At 37.5% G+C, this 23,516-nt stretch overlaps 1 long non-coding RNA gene across 1 annotated transcript; it reads right to left on the bottom strand.

Annotated features, from left to right (window-relative positions):
- Window positions 1-13,516: 13,516 nt before the first annotated feature.
- On the bottom strand, window positions 13,517-18,705 carry LOC139709961 (uncharacterized). The gene is made up of 3 exons (XR_011709424.1): window positions 18,301-18,705; window positions 16,366-16,476; window positions 13,517-13,973 (listed from the first exon to the last, which is right to left on the bottom strand). It is a non-coding gene; the product is annotated as an uncharacterized lncRNA (long non-coding RNA).
- Between the last annotated feature and the right edge of the window lie 4,811 nt (window positions 18,706-23,516).

Genomic DNA, 23,516 nt, shown 5'->3' with positions numbered 1-23,516 from the left:
CGATTAACAAGATTCTCAAAATGAATATCATAAAATCTTGAAATGTCATAACGTTCATTGATTTATTGATTCATTTAACCCGATTTATTATATTGGAGTACGTTTCTATGTGTTTGTTTGTGTATGCGAGCGTGTGTTTTATAATGAGTGTGCCGGCGTGTTCATGTGTGTGAAGGAGTGTACCATGTCCATTGTCATATTTGCTTTTATAAGCGACAATAGCTGTTGAGCATTAGACTTATACAGGAATGAGGCAGCGAAGCTTTCCCCTACCTACATTTTCTTCTGCTTTTTTCCTTCACCAACATAAACATTGTACTATAGGCAATCAACAGACATACGACTCGGCAGTCAGCCAATTGACTCTGTCACTGACTACTGTGTAAGGTGGTTTTCTTGTTATTATTTCATTTTATTGGAGATCTTTGCAATATAAAAATAGAAAATCGGTTATAGTGCTATTTTGCCTGGAGCTCACTCTCTGTGTCTCTTATAGCGTGATGTGTTTGTGTGTTTTTTTTTCTTTAGATCATTTTCCCTTTAATTGTATGGTCTAAGGTGACATATGTTTTCAATATATTTCCCTATTGATACCTGATTTTATCCTGGGACCTAGGACTGAACAGGCTTCCTTATAAACGTTATAGGTCCAGTCATATTTCTCGTCCTTTGAACATAGCTCTATGCTTCTGTAAACAAACCTTTGTGTTTATTGATATAGTTGTATAATCGGGCAAGTTTCACCTAATCCATTTAATCTGTGTTTTGTGATGTTGGTAATAAAAAATGGTATTCTGATGACATTTCCATGAGAACTATGAAAATAAATTGAAACTGAAATTATGTTGTTGTATTTAAACAACATAACTACCTTGTTTTGCTGTTGCTGCGCTATTACAAAAGTTACTACTTAGCTAAAGATATTAGCAACACTATACACACCTACATTTTAAATGCATGATGCTATAAGTTACTAGTATGCTGTTCTTAGAAATGTTTGTACACTTTGCCTGCAGTGGTTACGACATAGAAAGATGTATCTTAGCTGTGATGTCAACCATTTCCGTATATACATTGTATGTATCGGTTCAACTTGAACGACCATATCTATGGACGGGGGACGACAGCCTGTTCCCCTTTTTCAGGTAGCTATTTTTTTGTTGACATTTCATTTTTTTTCCAAAGAAGAAGGAATGAAAAGATGTCACCACGGTTGCTTGGGCTCACGGGCTGTCACGCGTGGTAGCGTCTACCCCACGCGACTGTAGGCATGGTTTAAGGTATGATAAGCCTGTATTTATCTTCCTGTAACATGTTTAATGAACAACGTCGAGTAGCGAATGCTTGCGAATACTTTTAACCAGAACCATGCATGCGATAAAATGGGGATTCTGTACGGATTAAGACAGGATCCATAAGATATTCTTAGTCATTGTGTTAAATCTAATGAAAAAAGACGTTCCACTACAGAAACGCGCTATGCATATAAAATTGCAAAATTTCAGTGAATCCCGCTATTTAGAGAACGTAAGCTTGTAGATTTCTCTCTGTATTGTTATTTTTTTCTTATTTATGTTTTCAGGAAATTATTACTAATGTTTCTGATGCCGTCATCAGAAGTTGATACGTTTCTTGTCACTCAATTGAGTATATGGTCAACAGTTGTGAGTTTATATCCCTGCAATTTACACTCCTGTTCAAAATTGACAGCATACAGAGTTGCAAAGCGCTGTACTTTATTCATTACGTCATCCGTGGTGATGTTTCAGACAAACTATTATTATTTACACTTCAATGATAAATGACAGTGACAAATTCAAAGGTTATGAAGTCAGAGTGTGTGAACCCTTTCTGATGGCTCAACTGTAATGTTTGAGCATTGTAATTCTTCATAGCATTGTATTCTATCGAATGGCATCATGTGATTTCAGCATGTTGATTGTATGTCTTTCTATTGCAACTCTCATGACTCTGCTCTCGCGAGTCTGTATAGGCGTATACGCACTTCACCTCGTACCCTGTACTCGGATTGCTTATTAAAGAATGTGTAATCAGTATCCACGGTCTGTTTCTTGTCTTTAAATTCATTCTGTCAATTCTTTTGACAATATTTCGGGCCTATTTACCTACCATTTCCGTTTCGTCGGGCCTGCTTTGTATGAACATCAAATGTAACTACAATACCTGTGAAACTGTGATAGACAAAGCACGTATATCAATGAGACTACGCACAGACAAATCAGCCTATTCACGGACAACGCGTCTTGTGAATATTTTCCGTTTATTAAAATAATTTTCCGTTTACGACAGCGATACAAAGTACCTTCATAGGACCATTAACGCAACGTGCGTGATATATTAGAGTGCTTCTTGCTGCCTGTTCTCAAAGGGCTAATATGTTAGGTCCTGTAACAGTTTCATAATTCTTGGAAGAGGTTCATCTGATTGGTAATTCTTTAATTAAGGCGACATTTAATTTGTACATACCCAGAGAAAACTATTTACCTTGCGTGAGCTTTCGCCTGCTGTATGTAGGCTTCTCTCGGACTGTAAGACTGCTTACACCCCATCTACGGCGAGTCAACGCCAGTCTGATGAAGCCTGCAGATAGTAGGCGAAAGCTCACGCAAGATAAATAGTTTACTTTGCTTGTGTTCAAACGAATTTCGCCTTCATTGGTTTTGTAATTACTATTCATTATATCCTTTATGGGTTTATTAATTGTTCCTCTTTTAAAAGCGTAGCAATCGTTAAGTTTATATGATGTATGTTATATTATATAAACAATTGGAAACAATGTCTGCACCCTCTAAGATTTTTTGAAATGAAAATTCTCTAAGTTTGTTTGTTCTGATTTTATTAGAATATAAAAAGGAAGGTAGTCCAGAGATGCCCTGATAAAGGCCAAAAACAGAAGAAGAAATTAAAGAAATATGCTTGTTATTTCTGCAGCTGGACATTAAAGGGATATGCTGTGTTAAGCAAACCGTACTCCAGGAGGAACGGACTGCATTTTCCTTTGTCTAGCATGACACCTTCACATGATCAAAAGCTTCATTACCCCCACGAGTGGAAGTGACAATAATAAGCCTTGTATGTCTGTTAGCATTCTAGTAGAGGAGAGGATACGGGTGAATGGAGCATGGAGAGTTTACCTCTTGTTGATTGCAACACAGTTTTACCCCTCTATTTTAACCTCTCCACCCATCCACACATCTTTACGCAGATCATTGATTGACATTGCCAATCACCAGATTCTCCGTAATCAGTATACTTATCTATCTGTTTTTTGTGACTACTTGCTTGAGATTCTGCATGTTTGATTTCCATATTTTAGGAAATTTCATTTGATAGTACAGTAAATCAATAGTAAATCTTACAAAAAATGTAGCATAATTATATGATACTCTTCATTTAATTTTGTAGAAAATTGACCTTATCAAGTTTCAGTACTAAATATATATATATATATATATATATATATATATATATATATATATATATATATATTGTGACGAACTCGCCTTCTCGTCGTGAATTAAGAGAGTGTATTTGCCTGTTTGTACAAATGTCTCCGCGAGCCGTGTCAGGATGGCCGAGTAGGCGGGGTTCGTTTTGTTGCAGTTTACAACGATCCCTTTAAATTATCAAAACTACTAGTCTTTATGCTACCATGTATTATGTTGTGTCAGAAGCAGCTCACCAACACAAGCGGCACACATACCAAGTTCAGCATCACTTAAAGTATGTCACTCCCAAGCGTCACTTGTAGAGGATGTTAAATTGGTACACTTATTTTGTAACCAACTTTTGTTACCAACTCTTGCTACCAAGTTCTGCTACCAAGTTTTGTTACCAACTCTGCTACCAACTTTTGCTACCAACTCAGTCACGCTAACGTGGAACACCTTTCACAACCATATGGTGGCACAGTTATCGTTGATGGCACGGGGTAAAGTGCTATATCGCACCGTTACCAACTTCCTCAGGCGACGACTGGAACTTGGATTGGGCACGGACTATGCGACAAGTCACATTACCATTATACCCGAAATCCAATGACGACGACTGGAACTTGGATTGGGCACGGACTATGCGACAAGTCACATTATAGACCATGGGATGACATGGAAAAATCAGCCTAGTTTTTGAGTTTCGTAGTCCGTATTTAGGCTCCACCTGAAAATGTGCCAAATTATGGTAATTTGGGGTGCTGAATTCAAATATCAATGTTGCCAAGTCAGCAACATGCACGTTCTAATGATATTAGTGCTTAATTATGGAAATTTATGCAAGAATGTGATATTTTCAGTTTGTGTTGGTGGGTCTGCATTTGGATCACTCAAAATTAGCAAAGTGGGATGATTTTTGTGTGCTGAGTCCATATATGAATGTCATTTAGTCAGAAATGTGTGCCCTTTTTCATAATAATGCTTAATTATGCAAATTTCAGGCATTCTATGCAAAATTCCTATTATTTCTATTTAATCTTGGTATCATGCGTGTGAACCAATGAAAATTCATACATTGGAGTTATTTGGGATGCTGAGTTCATTTATGAATGGTGAAAAATCATTAGCCATCACGTTAACTTGGCATCAGTGCTTGATTATGCAAATTAGATTAATTTATGCAGAACATAGTATTTTCATTCTTTCAGAGCGAGTCTTCATTTGTGGAGCAATGAAAATTAGCACAGTTGTTAAATTGGGGGTGCTGATTCCAAATATAAATGTGGTAAAATCAGTCACCTGCATGATTGTACTTGATTAGGTAAATTTAATTGATTTATGCAAGATTGAGTAACTTCCTCTTTCTTGGTTGGTCTGTGTATTTTGATCACGGGGGGAAAAATGCCCAGTGGGGTTATAAGGGTTAGGGTCTGTATGTACAGGAAATGTTTCCAAGTTAAGCTGCATGTGATCAGAGCTTAATGACACAGAGTACAAACTGCAGTGATGCACTGCATTTGGTTTGCAAATTAAGTGCTTAATTAAAGCTTTTCCACATCCACACATTATCCAGGGGTAAATTACGTGTATACTCAGATCTTGGTCATTGTAATAACAAATAATTCATAATCATATTGCCAGCTGATATGATCTCTTATTATTAAAAAAATTAAACTATTCAATCACACAGTCTCTGTATCTCTGTCTGGCTGTCTGGCTGTCTGTCTGGCTGTCTGTCTCTGTTTCTCTCTCTTTCTCTCTCTCTCTCTCTATCTCTCTCTCTCTCTCGATATTTTATATATATATATATCGCACATCAGACCTTTGTGCAACACAGGCAAAATAGTGCACAAGGTACTTTAAAGTCAAATGAGAACTTACAAAATGTTTCACATCGGAATACCTATGCTATATTGCATGTTCAGTTTACAAATCACTTTTATTTCACTTTAATTTGATCTAAATTTCAGTCACACAAAGTGGTCCATAAGTATCATTAGATCAATGGACATAAACGTAATGGTCAACCAAGAAATATAAACATACATTGTAGATAGTGCAAACAGAAAAAAAGGCTGTATGGTTGTGTGGTTTCTTTAATCTTTACATTCAAGAACACTCTTTTTTTCTTTTCTATTGTTTTTACTCTCTAAAAAAGGTCGAGTGAAAATATTCACTCTTAAAAGAGTGAATACAAAAGAGAGTGAATTTCGAGTAAAATTGGAGTGAATTTTGAGTGAAAATGCTCTTTTTCACTCGTTTTAGAGTGACGTCAGGGATCACTCCAAAATCTTCGAGTGATCCCTGACGTCACTCCAAAATGAGTGAAAATGAACATTTTCACTCAAAACTTCACTCCAATTTCAATCTCAATTTACTCTTTTTTGTATTCACTCTTTTAAGTGTGAATATTTTCACTCGACTTTTTTTTAGAGAGTACAGATGTACCTTTAATAGAGATTATTTATTTGTGAATATGGGAATCCAAATTTCATATTCTTTTATTGGCATAGGGCAAGTTCAACATCGCAAGAAAGAGGAAATAATTGTCAAGAAAGTAACTGATTCTATTACATGTATAAAATGGAAATTACACTTATACCAAATATTATCAATTCATCACCTCTGTGTTCTATTCATTAAATGTATAGGCCTACTTTGCTTTGCAACACAAACTAAAAAGTGTGTTTTCATAATATCTTCAACAGTATCATAAACAATAACTCTGATTGCTACAAATTTTAATTTATCTTTAAGACTATTTTGCCACAAAAGTCTATCAAGATGCAAATTTTTTACAATGTCACATATGCACGAACTCTTAGTACAAAGTCACTTCTTTGAACCAGTTTAACAGCCGTTTTTTATTATTATGATGTACATGTACAATGAAAAATATTCAGGGATACAAATCTCATACTCAGTATTGTATGTAAATACGCGATTTACAGGTGAAGGCCTACATGTGTATTTTCACTGCTAAATAATGCGAACATATCTTGACATATTGTTGTATACCAACATGTGAAGGAAAAGTTCAATCTTCAGCATATGCTTTCAGCCACTTCTTGTTACAAAAAGATGCACCCACGGTGAGATTATTTGCTGTGCATATCATTAAGTATGAGACAGTGTCCAACCAAATGCATATCTATTTGATGTATATGCATTGTGCAAATACCTAGATTCTGCTCTTTGGAGTTTCCCAACATGACAAAACTTCAGATAACAGCCACGATGGTATCCAGCACTCTTTTTCCTTTCACTAGAGAAACACACTGGTATCGATGTAATGACGTGAATGCCACATTTCTTGGCAAAATTCTTTGCTACATCTCCTTCTAACGAGTCAGCAATCTTAGCCCAACGAAGACAGCAACCAACAATTTTTGTCCAACTTTTTTCTTGATATGGTATGACTTTTCCTATTTCTTTTGAGGACACATGAATACAACGCTCAGCTGAATTTCCAGAGTCTGAAGAGTCAGAAGATTCATAAACCCCTGTCAAATTAGGCAAAGCTTCCATGATGTGATTGTGTGCATTGTCAACAGTACAATGATACTACCACTGAGCTCTATTGTATAATGATATTCTATTCCCTTGCTAACTCCTTACATCCATCCCACTATGATGACCAGAACTGTCTCTTTTTCTCCGGCCAGTCATTGACCTCCAGCAATACTCTATCTCCACTTGCAGTGAATCACAGACCTCTATCATCCCTCGAGTAGAGGCCTACCACTAGAATGTTAGAATGACCCCATTGTACATCAGACAACATCCAGCCATGGTAACTTAGGACAAAGTGTATCAGTTAAACCATGATTTACGACCAGGGTGATTTCATCACCTCCCTGGTCAATCCCAAACATTCTGTCCTTCCATAACTTAGAATTGTTGTTGAGCCAAGAGTTAATGCAGTAGGCCTATGGCTCTATGAATATATACTACCTCCTAGTCACGTCTTTGTTTCCATAGCGACTAAAATTTTGTCTCAACCCCCATTCACCCCGTCATTGTAAGTTTCGTTGTCTTTGAATATAACCCCCTAATACAAACACGCTATTCGAAATAAAATTTCATTTGAATTGAACTGAAAATTGCATGTTTACAAGTTGTGTATCATTGATGTATACAAATGAATTGTGACATGCTGGACGACTTCAGATTCAAATCAATTCAATTCGTTTATTTTATTCTTTTCTCTTTTTCAGCATAACGTACCACAGAATAAGTCAGGAATTATAACATAGAAATGAATTCAACTTTTCATGATTGATAATGGTTAACAAATAAAATCATACATGCATACCGGCGAAACAAAAAGTTATGGTTGGAGAAAAAAAAAGGAACTGCATGAGATTGAGAGGCCCACTGAAAAGCATGCTTTTATACTGTCAACCACTCATAAGGATTCTTCTGAAAATATTTGTTTACAAAGCTGAGAGAACATATATCACACATTACATCAGAAAAGAAGCCTCTTTAAGAGAATACACTACAAAACTACATTCATTGTGCATCAGAAGTCTAGTCCATGATACACAAACTATCCCTATAGTAATACATACAGTTTATGTGCATGAAGATATGAAACACACTGAAAGAGGATGCGAATCCCATTGACTCCTGTACCTAACACACACACACACAACACACACACACACACACACACACACACACACACATATGTACCGATGCACACGGCTGACCACTCAGGCATGTCACTGCACACACGTCTATGATGACCTCGTTCATGCTGATTCAAAGCCTCTTATTTTGTGGCTTTAAAAATCATTTTTGAAGTAAAATGCAACTTTAGCAAAAAAAGCCAACAACTTTTTGGATGCAGTATATTTTAAACTAAATTGTTAAAGAAAAATTAGGTCAAGCTCTCTGACGGACAACGAAAAGTCAGAATTTTGAGGGTCATCCCATGGTCTATTACCAATATACCCGAAATCCAATGACTTGCTAGTTGGTCTTCTCAGGAACATGTACCACCAACTCTTCAAGCTATTGCATCATGGTAGTACCTTCAAGAAGACACGGTGAAGGCAGCAGTTCAGGAACACATGTACAGTTTATTACATATAGAAGTGAACATTAACAACACATTGGAAATGTATCATACACGGGCTACTTGTTGCGGACTATGTCACACAACGGCCACTTTATATGCCTCTCCTCCTATCGCGGAATGAGGAGGCAATCCCGCACGGCCGTAAGCAAAATGTAAAATACCCGCACTTGTCATTCAAATCATTTACAATGTTGGCGTGGTTATCAAATTCGTACAACGATTATACATTTTAGCAGTATCTCTTTTATATGGTTACTATAATTCGGCATGTATCATCGGTCTAAACCGGAGTTGGTATTAAGATAATCCAAACTTGCCCATGACAAACAAGTAACCACATATTTAATAATAAATGTTAAAACTCATAATAATGCACTACCACATTACAGCATTTGCCAAACGTTCCAATAGTGCCCCCTTTCTATGCTATAGGCACAATCGATCATAACGCATTATAATCGAAACGGTTAAATCGAATCGGTTCCACCGAATTTCGTTACATGACTTCCCTCCCCATGCAGGCTGCGTCCCTGGAGCCGAACCATAGAGAGCAAAAATGACAACAAAAATGTACTACTATAAACATTATTGAACGTTTTGCTCCTTTACAAAACTCTACGTACAGTCCATAACAACGTTATGAGACAACTACAGTCTTTAGTTCAAAGCTGTCCAACTGTCATATAGACTAATTGTGACCGTGCACCTCAAAACGAACATAAAGTCGCACACACTGATTTTGCGTGAGGACTGAAAATAAGTGAAATGGGTCAACCTAGCCGAACTTGACTTTTTCATATTTTCTGAAAAAGCGGGTCTTCTTTTACATTATGCTAAAATTTGGTATCATAAAACGGGCAGGAAAGTGTGTTTTTTAGTAGTTTATCTCGGACATTTTTGGTAGAATAGTGTGATTAGGTGTGTCTTCAGAATCCCTTTTTCATTTCTGAAAAACCTTGTCCACACTCTTCACTTTCAACTCTAATAACTTTTGAAAGGATAGTGCTACTGCTTTGAAAGTTGGCATTGATTATAGACAGAATGTGTTAATGAGGCATGCCTAATTTCAGTTTAATCTAATAATCCCTTCATTGTTGTTACTCTGGTGGTTTACTTCCTGTTTTTTGTCCCATTCATCAACAGCCAGCACGGTTTGGTAAAGATTAAGCGCTTGAATAGACACTGTACTTCAGAGCCTCTTTTCTAAGCTCACACTTTTCCTGAGTTTGTGCTTTCTTTCCAATATTTAGATAGGTTAGGAGAGTCCATTTGATTTGAGTTATACATCATCTTAAAGCTTAAAGTCTGCTCTTTCAGAATATGGTCTTAACTAAAAATTCATGTATGGCGACTTTTTGTTTGTTTTGAGGTGCAGAGTCACATTTTATAAATTAGTGCAGCTGTTTAATTAGGTGCAAATAAACATTTCTTATCTTAGTTGTGTCTTATCATCTATTTTGTATCATTGCTTCACTTACATGTAAGTCAGATAGTTTTAATAAATGGAATATAATTTTTAGCTCGAAATTCCCATAGTATGTGTAGTCATAATCATTTCATATTGACGGTGCCAAGTGCTCACACTCATATTGTCATCTATCCCTTGTCTTCCATTTGGGGACAGGTGGTGAAGTGGTGATTTTATTGATAATGAAAATGATATATCAAATATATATTGTAACGAAATTCGGTGGAACCGATTCGATTTAACCGTTTCGATTATAATGCGTTATAATCGATTGTGCCTATAGCATAGAAAGGGGGCACTATTGGAACGTTTGGCAAATGCTGTAATGTGGTAGTGCATTATTATGAGTTTTAACATTTATTATTAAATATGTGGTTACTTGTTTGTCATGGGCAAGTTTGGATTATTTTAATACCAACTCCGGTTTAGACCGATGATACATGCCGAATTATAGTAACCATGTAAAAGAGATACTGCTAAAATGTATAATCGTTGTACGAATTTGATAACCACGCCAACATTGTAAATGATTTGAATGACAACTGCGGGTATTTTTCATTGCACTTGCGGTTGTGCGGGATTGCCTCCTCATTCCGCGATAGGAGGAGAGGCATATAAAGTGGCCGTTGTGTGACATAGTCCGCAACAAGTAGCCCGTGTATGATACATTTCCAATGTGTTGTTAATGTTCACTTCTATATGTAATAAACTGTACATGTGTTCCTGAACTGCTGCCTTCACCGTGTCTTCTTGAAGGTACTACCATGATGCAATAGCTTGAAGAGTTGGAGTACATGTTCCTGAGAAGACCAACTTGCAAGTCATTGGATTTCGGGTATATTGGTAATGTGACTTGTCGCATAGTCCGTGCCCAATCCAAGTTCCAGTCGTCGTCATTGGATTTCGGGTATAATGGTAATGTGACTTGTCGCATAGTCCGTGCCCAATTCAAGTTCCAGTCGTCGCCTGAGGAAGTTGGTAACGGTGCGATATAGCACTTTACCCCGTGCCATCAACGATAACTGTGCCACCATATGGTTGTGAAAGGTGTTCCACGTTAGCGTGACTGAGTTGGTAGCAAAAGTTGGTAGCAGAGTTGGTAACAAAACTTGGTAGCAGAACTTGGTAGCAAGAGTTGGTAACAAAAGTTGGTTACAAAATAAGTGTACCAATTTAACATCCTCTACAAGTGACGCTTGGGAGTGACATACTTTAAGTGATGCTGAACTTGGTATGTGTGCCGCTTGTGTTGGTGAGCTGCTTCTGACACAACATAATACATGGTAGCATAAAGACTAGTAGTTTTGATAATTTAAAGGGATCGTTGTAAACTGCAACAAAACGAACCCCGCCTACTCGGCCATCCTGACACGGCTCGCGGAGACATTTGTACAAACAGGCAAATACATGATACATGATACAGGATGGCTGTGCGATGAATGCCTCATTAACACATTCTGTCCATAATTAATGCCAACTTTCAAAGCAGTAGCACTATCCCTTTAAATGTTACTAGAGTTGAAAGTGAAGAGTGTGGTAAGGTTTTTCAGAAATGGAAAAGGGATTCTAAAGACACACATAATCAAAACATTCTACCAAAAATGTTCGAGATAAACTGCTAAAAAACACACTTTCCTGCCCGTTTTATGATACCAAATTTTAGCATAATGTAACAGAAGACCCGCTCTTTTAGAAAATATGAAAAAGTTCGGCTAGGTTGACCCATTTCAGTTATTTTCAGTCCTCACGCAAAATCAGTGTGTGCGACTTTATGTTCGTTTTGAGGTGCACGGTCACAAATTATCTATAGATAAAACACTGGTCAGTGATTGGTCAAAGTACACAGTTTAAAGTTCAAATTTATTTTCATTTCCATCAAATAAACACAGAAAAGTATACAAAATGTATACTTGAGTAGAACATATTTGTAATTATTGCCTTTAAAAAATATGATATTACAAAATGTTATCATAAAATATAAAATATTGTAAAATATATGATATCATTACAAAATGTTATAACAAAATATAAACTATTGCTCAAAAATGATATTATAAAAATTGATATTTCTTAAAGATTGGAATGCGACAGTTTTTTTTCTCATAAATCCAAGCAGTTTCAACATGGTCAAAACGACTAGATATGTCTCGAGATTGCAATGACAGGGTTTATTCGCTGAATTTTCTTACCACATAAATGATGGAGGAGACTGTTTTGATTTATGCAGAAACGTCGAAAACGCATGAATTTCAGTATGATGGACTGGCAACAATAATTTTTTTTTTGACAATTTAATGCACCTTAACGTAAATAATCATCTAACAATGTAAATCCACCATGACTATATGATTGGCACCGAGATTGTTTCACATTAACAAAATTGTTATGAGGCTTATCATTTCACACGCATTAATTTCAAAGCTGATTTACATGGGTTTCTTTGCGTTCTTAGATTAGGAAGAAATGATAGATGAGAAACTAAAGTTATATACTGCGGAATTATCTAATCATGACTGCTCTACTCTAACGTTTTTCTAAAGTAGTCATTGTTCCCTGTAACCAAAATAACATCTGATGTGCAAATAAAAAGTATCTTTCAGATATCCAATTCAACTTTCATGCTTTCAATCCTGAACCTGCATTTTTTTTTTCAATCTTCAGTCCTTGCTGTCTTCAGCCGTATATGCGATTTCAGTATGGTGTTCTGAGAGCACATTTTTAAGTCCTGTCGGAAACCTACAATATACTGATTATCAATTAAAATGTGATTTAAGTGTTATAACAATGTGACTATTGCGCCATTTATATCATATGACGGACTACTATTATTATTATGACTTTATACCGCCACTGACACTACAACAGCTACATTCTGTTCTGAAGGTTTGTGAATCCTGAAATGACGGGAATGTTCCTTATTCCGAAGATTCGTCCATCAAAACGTGAAAATAAGGTTCGAAATCCCAGAGGTTCCTTTACTAAGCTGCTCTTATTCATTTTCAGATTTATGAACATTATTTCATTTTTAGAATTCCGAACCTTCGGATTAAGGAGTCATCTTTTTTTTTTTTCATTCGGATTAAAGAACCTTCGAAGAAAGGAAAAATCAATTAATTTTCTAGTTGAGCCTTGATTACGTGCCTGGAGACAAAACAAACAAACAAACATACATACATACATACATACAAACGAACCATGGATATCATTTTATACAAGCGTTTGTGGATATCATAACTCTTTAAAACTTAAGGTTAATTGCAATCGAAATGAATTCATATCATGAACAAATCAAAAAGTACCCCAAAACTGAACTTGTGTTCAGTTGTACCACCATAGCTTACGTTGACTTACTCATAAGTAAAGATTTAACTAAAACTAATTGTTAGCTGTAATGATAATTGTATTAATGTATAATATATACATATACACGCATACACACACATAGTATATATATATAATATGTTTAATGTTCAGTACAAACAGAAGGCCTCATAATGCCTAAGGAATGTTACTACTCGTATCTTCAATTTATCATTCAACAAACCCTTCTGATGAATTCTAAAGACTTTGCAGCTGTTTTCTGACTGAAATGATTACACAAGTGAGGATTTTATAGTTAATCCATAAGTACACATTATGATTGTCAAGTTAATGATCGTTCATTTGAACATAAAACAAATGTACGTTACAATGCCCTTGAGTATCATTGCACATGATATTCAACTGCTAGTGTTCAATAGTATTTATCATTCCATAGTTCACCATTGTAGATAGACGCCAAACAGTAAGTGTATTATCGTGGTTTCTTTTATTCGACGAAGCTAGATATTATGAGATGTCACCCTTTCCATTTCAAAGGCTGCATTTTCTTTAACGTGTTGGCTGTTTTGATTGAAGGAAGCGGTATCTTCGCCGTTAACGATTTTCTTCATATCTCCATCTCTGCCTGTGGGCCATGATTCTTGCCCTAGTGGGAAAAATAAAAATAAACATAACACTCAGAAATGTTCGCTGCCTCGCTGTGAAACGTATCAATCGCACCAACCGAAATTCTGCTACACATACGTAAGATTTCATCTAATAGCAGAAACACTGCAGGAATTATTCATATCTGGTTTAGAATTCGGATCAACGATAACGCTGTCAAAGAAATGAATAGGTCTTGTCCCGAATCACACCTACATAATAGATTTAATTGAATCCTAGCGAGTAATGCGGACAATAAAGTACACATGCTGCCTACAAAGGCTATATAGAAATCATGTTTATGCATGAAAAAGTAAAACATTTGAAGCGACCAATCACATCAAACATCCATACATAATTTGAATAGAATGCATCAAACCACAGCAAGGTTATTCCACTCAAAATGAAATACAAATAATTCACCATGTGAAGGTGAATTCGTATTTCTGCAAAAGACTAATTGTGACCCTGCACCTCAAAACAAAGAAAAAGTCGCCAGACATGAATTTTTAGTTAAGACCATATTCTGAAAGAGCAGACTTTAAGCTTTAAAATGATGTATAACTCAAATCAAATGGACTCTACTAACCTATCTAAATATTGGAAAGAAAGCACAAACTCAGGAAAAGTGTGAACTGAGAAAAGAGGCTCTGAAGTACAGTGTCTATTCAAGCGCTTAATCTTTACCAAACCGTGCTGGCTGTGCGATGAATGAGACAAAAAACAGGAAGTAAACCACCAGAGTAACAACAATGAAGAGATCATCAGATTAAACTTAAATTAAGCATGCCTCATTAACACATTCTGTCCATAATTAATGCCAACTTTCAAAGCAGTAGCACTATCCTTTCAAAAGTTATTTAGAGTTGAAAGTGAAGAGTGGGGACAAGGTTTTTCAGGAATGAAAAAGGGATTCTAAAGACACACCTAATCACTCTATTCTACCAAAAATGTTCGAGATAAACTGTTAAAAATCACACTTTCCTGCCCGTTTTATGATACCAAATTTTAGCATAATGTTAAAAGAAGACCCGCTCTTTCAGAAAATATGAAAAAGTCAAATTCGGCAGGGTTGACCCATTTCACTTATTTTCAGTCCTCACGCAAAACCAGTGTGTGCGACTTTATGTTCGTTTTGAGGTGCACGGTCACAATTTAAGAGATAAAGAGCCACCAAAAGATATTGATGGCGTGTCTTTCTCTAAACTGCAGTTGGTCACCCTATGCAAAATTGTAAGAAAGCCAAGATGATAGGCAGTTTGTAGAGCGGATCCGAAAACAAACAAACAAATGACTCACCCTGACATAATTTTCCAGGAAGTCACAAGGTTTTGAATGGTACAAATACTTATTCTATCGTCATAGCAATAACATCTGCAAAGTTTGGTGAAAGGTTGATCATGTGTTCAAGAAGATGAAACTGTGACATTTAGGTCCAAATTGGACACTCCTCACACAGGGTCGGGGAGTGGGTACCCTTGAATCCACCATGATCAAAGTTGAAACTACAGTCATCGATGTACTTACTCATCACTCGAAGCAATAACTATATATCACCTCTGGTTCTGCAGAGAGAAGATTTGAAAGATCCCCCCCCCCCCCCCAGCCCCATTTAAATAATTGGGATCCTATCTCACAAAGGATGTTACTACCATGTTTGGTGAAAATCCGTCGTGGATTTTTCAAGAAGAAGACGACAATGGAAAAGGTTCAGTTAAGCTGCTGGTTCAGTTAAGTTAAAAATCACAGAAAAAAAAAAGAAATGAAAAAATAGAAATTTCTACTGATATACCATCCGAACATTTTCTGTAGACGAACTTGAATTATTTTTCGTACGAGAGTTTATGTTGATGTTTTTATTATATAACATCTTGGGTACGTCTGCGGTCTGCAATCAAGACGAAGGGCACTGTCTTATTTTTAATACATTCTTGAAGGTGTTGAAAAATCCCGGCTATAAGCAATGACAATGATAGCAATAACCCCCAATAAAGAAAAAGAAATAGACGATATTCACATTGGTTATAAGATCTTCAATCTTATGTGATGATAGTGGTCTTCATTGTATCTGACTTGGAATTGAAGTGTGAAGCGGCACTTAAACAAATTATTTGTACTCTCGAAAATCTGCAAGAAATCTGCAACAAAGACAGACATAACGGAACATGAGATGAACAGGTACAACCTTAAGTAACTGTTATTGAAACATCAAGAAATGGATACATCTTTAAAAAGCCTTGACGATAATCGCTGCTTCTTTTTTATAAACACGTAAATTCTTGTATCTTACAGTAAACCCCACAAACGTTCCTCCGTAGAAGAAGTGATAATACAGATATAATTTATGCAACAGCTTTCATTATTTATGAAAACCAAGTATAAAATATACTTGCCACTGAATAAGCAACTTGGTCTCTTGTATCGTAGAAACGCCAAGAATGTCACAACGAACACCACCGTAAATGCCACAGCACTGATGAATCCTATTAATACAGCCACTGCATCTGAGGAGAAAGTGGAATAAAAGTGGAATATCTTATGAACCTTGGACATTAAATACTTTTGGGTTATATCATTATGTACACAAATACATATCATACAGGGCTCGACATCGTCGGGCAACCAAATTCACCTTTTGAGGCCTGATTGGGCAACGAAGATCAAAAATAAATTGTTCCTTTTGGTGTTACTTTTAGGCCACAACCAGACAAAAAAAAAAAAAAAAGTTAGTGTTGAGTCCTGATATGTTTGTAAAATATTCATATGATATCATGTAACTCTGGATCCAGCTTTAGACATTGTGTTTATAAGCTATTTCAGCAGTAAAGCATGCGGTTGCATGGGATATGATATAATTGAAAACGTTAAAGAAGATACAAGAAATGTCTCCCTAAAGGTCAAAGGTGGTTCCATAATAACAAATACTGTAGGCCCTATATGTATACATATGATACCTTAATCCACTTTTACCTCATTTGTCCATTTCAAGTTCCGCCTGACCTATGATTATGGATCAAAGCTAATGAATCTTACATTCAGAGTTGTCTAACCCTTCAAAGATTTGCGATATACGATTTATATCCCATGTCTCCTTTCTTGCCCATACCTATCACTTTTTCCTGGAAGATGTTGCTGTAGAACGATGTACATATTAAATACTACGATGTGAAATTCCTACCTTTGTCGGATCCTGTTTTCAAAGAATTGTGTACATTTAATGATACAATTTACAGTTATAGCCTATAGACTATTAGCGAGTGATTTTTCCGTGCTCTTATATCTCGAACTTCATTTTACTTACTTACCATCTGCAATTACATTGTTCTTATCTAACTGTGGAATTCTCCTGTGCAATACGTAATTTTAAATATTTAGATTTATTTCAGTTTGATTATGAAAATAATACTTGATAATTATACCCAAGCTTTATAACTGCACTGACTTGAAGAGTGTTACTCAATTACCCCTTATGCTATGAGACATCGTATATTCTGTTTGTGCCTGTGTGTTTTGATTTGTCTTTGTCATGGCCTGTCCGACTTTGTACATTGTACTTACCTTTTAACTCATAAATTAGTCAGGCGAGTCATCTAGTGTCATATCCTTTATGGATGCTGCCTACTTTTCTTTGAAGTAAAGAAATCGAAACTAAAACTTAAATATAGAGATTGATTTAACTCTATAATCAAAACTAGCTTTGTCATCATTTTATTTTCTTATACACAACTAGGATACGACCCCTAATATCCCCAGAAACCTCAGCTTTCATAAGATACAGCATAATGTATTACAGTCATTACTTTAACGCAACCCTGTCTTTGAATGAAATCCTCCCCTCTCCCTCCCAATGTCCTTAAAACAAACCCCGGAGTAATAAAAAAAGTACCATCTGGTAATGTGTAGAGATGATAGATTCTGCAAAGTGCAAGTACCGTGAAGCTTTGAAAACGTATTTTTAAGTAGTTACATCCTGACGAACTTTGAACATATTCTGAGATGACATGTAAAAGTAATAGTGATGAAAGTAAATAACATCTTCATCTGAGGAGTATATAATGCGTTAGACATTTGCCTCTTCATATAACAATACATGGATGGTTGATATACAAAAGCATTGAAAAGGAAACAATTATTGAAACAAGAGATAAAAGTAATAGTCTACTTTCATGTCTATTTTCTTACATTATAATTAATGTGTCATGTATGAAACCTTCACAGCCAAGATTTAAATTATGAACAAAGTTATGAAAAGAAAAAAAAAAGCAGCAACATAGTAAATAACGATCAAACTTCAAAGAGATCTCCCAACTTTTTCTCTTGAAACTTACATGACTGATAGCCCCGGCTGCAGACAGTGGGTTCCTCTTTCTCCGTAGTATAAACAGTTGATAGAATCTCTGTTGGGCTTGCGTTCTCGTTCTCTGTAGTATAAACAGTTGATAGAATCTCTGTTGGGCTTGCGTTCTCTTTCTCTGTAGTATAAACAGTTGATAGAATCTCTGTTGGGCTTGCGTTCTCGTTCTCTGTAGTATAAACAGTTGATAGAATCTTTGTTGGGCTAGCGTTCTCATTCTCTGTAGTATAAACAGTTGATAGAATCTCTGTTGGGCTTGCGTTCTCGTTCTCTGTAGTATAAACAGTTGATAGAATCTTTGTTGGGCTTGCGTTCTCATTCTCTGTAGTATAAACAGTTGATAGAATCTCTGTTGGGCTTGCGTTCTCGTTCTCTGTAGTATAAACAGTTGATAGTATCTCTGTTGGGCTTGCGTTCTCGTTCTCTGTAGTATAAACAGTTGATAGTATCTCTGTTGGGCTTGCGTTCTCGTTCTCTGTAGTATAAACAGTTGATAGAATCTTTGTTGGGCTTGCGTTCTCGTTCTCTGTAGTATAAACAGTTGATAGAATCTCTGTTGGGCTTGCGTTCTCGTTCTCTGTAGTATAAACAGTTGATAGTATCTCTGTTGGGCTTGCGTTCTCATTCTCTGTAGTATAAACAGTTGATAGAATCTCTGTTGGGCTTGCGTTCTCATTCTCTGTAGTATAAACAGTTGATAGAATCTCCGTTGGGCTTGCGTTCTCTGTGGTGAAGCTTGTTGTAGCAACCTCGGTAAGAACTGATGAGGGAGAATTAACGACAACGATTTGTGTTAATAAACACGTAAAACACGGGAAACACGCATTCCTCAAAAGACCCTATACCTAAGTTGCCTACTTTTCCATCATCTACGCAACGGAGACAGAAGTTTACAAACTACAATACTCCAGAATCAATAACATTCAATAAAGTTAGAACGAGACAGTCACAATCACTCGAAGAAATTTCATTGGTTGTGCGGAGTAAAATTTCCCAGTTTTAAGGCACTTGTAGGTTTTCAATCATTGATAGTAACTTTGTTTCATTTTATAGTATAGCTACGGTTGGCACCGTACCTCCTGTTAAACCTTGCGTGCAAACCGATTGATCGGTCCACAAAGTTCCTGACACGTTCTTCCGCTCTTCCGCTCAAGGAGCTTTATTTTCAAGGCTACTTATAACCCAACTGATAAAGGTATAAGCGACAGCAACAAATTACGAAAATTACATGACTCCATGATACCAAAGAGCAGGTGATAATTATGTACATTATAATACACCAATATTATTCTGGGAACACTAGTGACACCAGTATCTTCTATAAGACTTTCAAGAAGTTGCAAAAGGTACCTTTTGTAAAAATGAATGTAAACCAGGAAAGGCCATGAGCAATAGGTGTTATGGTTCCAAACTTTCAATAAGTTCCTTTTTTATTCCATTAATTGCGACAGCGTGGACAATCTCTAGATGAAAAAAAAATCAATTTGTCATCATTCGAGGTTCATATTACATTTGTTATGCTTATTTTTCTTTTATGACTCAATTGACCATTTGATAGGTACAATTTGAAGTTAGCACTGTAGAACTATGGAGACTCAGACTTGGCGCAGTGCTTCTTCAGTTCTTCTTCTTCTTCTTGAATACTGTCCAACACCCCTTAGAAGGGGCCAACCGGACAGGGGGTGCCCTGGTGTTTATTGCGCAGAGAGAGAAGTGTAGGATCTAGTTGCTTTGCTCCTGGATGTGATGTCGGTAAATGTCGATAGGAGTGTGTTCCAGTCTGTTATCTTTCTCATGATGGACGAGTATTTCCCTTACGAAAAAGTCCTGTGGTACTCCTGTGGTAATTATCACAGGACGGTACCACAGGACAGTACCACAGGAAAGTACCACAGGACAGTACCACAGGACAGTACCACAGGAATTGTCCTGTGGTATTTTGGGACATACCACAGGACAGTACCACAGGAATTCCTGTGGTATTTTGGGACGTACCACAGGGCAATACCACAGGAAAGTACCACAGGACCGGTACCACAGAACAGTACCACAGGACAGTACCACAGGAATTCCTGTGGTATTTTGGGACGTACCACAGGGCAGTACCACAGGACTAGTACCACAGGACTAGTACCACAGAACAGTACCACAGGAACTGTCCTGTGGTATTTTGGGACAGTACCACAGGACAGTACCACAGGTCGATCATTACCACACAGCATTACCACAGGGCAGTACCACACAGCATTTCCATAGTACCACAAGAGAGTACCACACAGGATAGATCGAAAAAAAAATCTGGGAGACTTTTAGCCACATTTCAAGGAATATTTCTGATAGGTGAGTGATGGATTTTAGGACAAACATGGCCCTACTTAATAACCTGTCCTACTCCTAACATATAACCTCAAACGAGAGTCTAATGGCCAAGTGCCAATCTAGTCCTATAATAGATCTATATAGTCATATTCTATTCCTAGGTAGCCATCGACCCTCTCAGTACATATATATATGGCCGTCTATCCGTAAAGCATTAAGGCATGGTTACTAACTCGATTATACTTTATTATCAAGATATGAAATTACACTTTCATAACAATATCTATGATATTGGGAATAACATAACATAATTAGACAATCTTTCATAAAGTTCATCATTAATACTTTGACTTTTTAAGTCATATATGTATTTTCTAAAATCTAGAGTGCTTTTTATGAATATTCATGAGCTATGTAAAAATTTGTACCACAGGAGTACCACAGGAGTACCACAGGAGTACCACAGAAGTCCTTATGAAATTTCTCATGCTTTACATCAGCACTTTCACTAAATAGGTAATACTGTAGGAGTATAGGACAGGATAAGTAATGGCAAATCAATTGTTATAATTCACAGCATAACTCATCTATCAATTAATTGAGGAATATTAATATGTGCTTTTTTGTTTGTATTTTTGTTATAAATTTCAGTTGATTCTGCCTTACAATTTTCCTGTGTGGTACTGCTGTGTGGTACTGCTGTTTGATATTCTCCTGATGTGATAGTCCTCTAGTATAAAATGTTAAGAAAAAAAAAAGAATATCCTGTAGCATTTTTCTGTGATACTTACGAATTTAATTTGCTGTGTGGTACTTCTGTGTGGAATAGCACCATATTATGATTTTCCTGTAGGATTTTTGACAGTTCCTGTGGTACTCCTGTGGTATACATCGAAAATTACCACAGGAATTCCTGTCGTACTGTCCTGTGGTACGTCCCAAAATTCCACAGGACAATTCGTGTGGTACTGTCCTGTGGTACGTCCCAAAATACCACAGGACAAGTCATGTGGTACTGTCCTGTGGTACTATCCTGTGGTACTTTCCTGTGGTATTGTCCTGTGGTACTGCCCTGTGGTACTGCCCTGTGGTACTGTCCTGTGGTACGTCCCAAAATACCACAGGACAAGTCGTGTGGTACTGTCCTGTGGTACTGTCCTGTGGTACGTCCAAAAATACCACAGGACAAGTCGTGTGGTACTGTACTGTGGTACTATCCTGTGGTACTGTCCTGTGGTACTGTCCTGTGGTACGTCCCAATATACCACAGGACAAGTCGTGTGGTACTGTCCTGTGGTACGTCCCAAAATACCACAGGACAAGTCGTGTGGTACTGTCCTGTGGTACTATCCTGTGGTACTTTCCTGTGGTACTGTCCTGTGGTACTGCCCTGTGGTATTGTCCTGTGGTACTGCCCTGTGGTACTGTCCTGGGGTACGTCCCAAAATACCACAGGACAAGTCGTGAGGTACTGTCCTGTGGTAATATCCTGTTGTGCTGTCCTGTTGTACTGTCCTGTGGTATGTCCCAAAATACCGCAGGACAATTCCTGTGGTACTGTCCTGTGGTATGTCCCAAAATACCACAGGACAAGTCGTGTGGTACTGTCCTGTGGTACTTTCCTGTGGTACTGCCCTGTGGTACTGCCCTGTGGTACTGCCCTGTGGTACTGTCCTGTGGTACGTCCCAAAATACCACAGGACAATTCCTGTGGTACTGTCCTGTGGTATGTCCCAAAATACCACAGGACAAGTCGTGTGGTACTGTCCTGTGGTACTGTCCTGTGGTACTATCCTGTGGTACTGTCCTGTGGTACTGCCCTGTGGTACGTCCCAAAATACCACAGGACAAGTCGTGTGGTACTGTCCTGTGGTACTATCCTGTGGTACTTTCCTGTGGTACTGTCCTGTGGTACTGCCCTGTGGTACTGTCCTGTGGTACGTCCCAAAATACCACAGGACAAGTTGTGAGGTACTGTCCTGTGGTACTATCCTGTGGTACTGTCCTGTGGTACGTCCCAAAATACCACAGGACAATTCCTGTGGTACTTTCCTGTGGTGCTCTCCTGTGGAACTGCCCTGTGGTACTGTCCTGTGGTACGTCCTAAAATACCACAGAACAAGTCGTGTGGTACTGTCCTGTGGTACTATCCTGTGGTACGTCCCAAAATACCACAGGACAATTCATGTGGTACTGTCCTGTGGTACTGTTGTGTGGTATACATCCCAAAATACCACAGGACAATTTGTGTGTATACTGTCTTGTGGTACTGTCCTGTGGTACTTTCCTGTGGTAGTGTCCTGTGGTACTGCCCTGTGGTACATCCCAGAGTACCACACGATCCTGTGACACAGTACCACACAGTTCCTGTGTTAACATATATTTGTGTGGTACATTGTGTGGTACCAACCAGTACCACAGGGAGTACCACATGAGCCTGTAAAACAGTACCACACAGTTCCTGTGGTAACATTTATTTATGTGGTACATTGTGTGGTACTGACAAGTACTACAGGGAGTACCCTACAAGCCTGTGGTACAGTACCACACAGTTCCTGTAGTAACATTACAAGTGTGTGGTACATTGTGTGGTACCGACAAGTACCACAGGGAGTACCACAGGACTTTTTTTGTTAGGGTTATAGCAGGTTTTGTTTGTGACAATTGGGAAGAAACTTGTAGATGATGATTTCCGGAGAACCCTTCGGACTGGACGCAGGGATTTTCGAACTCGGATGGATAGGCGACCCGCAAATGCTTCACGGAATGCGTTGGAATGTGGCAATGCGGCCTACTCTGCGTCGATATTTCAGCAGTTCCCAACCCAGCTCACGCTTCATGTTTGTTACATATTCATCTGACGTAGATAAA

Source organism: Diadema antillarum, unplaced genomic scaffold, assembly GCF_040938485.1.
Source record: "Diadema antillarum isolate AM-2024a unplaced genomic scaffold, OU_Dant_1.0 scf00000004, whole genome shotgun sequence".
NCBI lineage: Eukaryota > Metazoa > Echinodermata > Echinoidea > Diadematoida > Diadematidae > Diadema > Diadema antillarum.
Note: the sequence above shows the minus strand (reverse complement) of the source record. Positions and strands in the feature narration are given on the sequence as shown.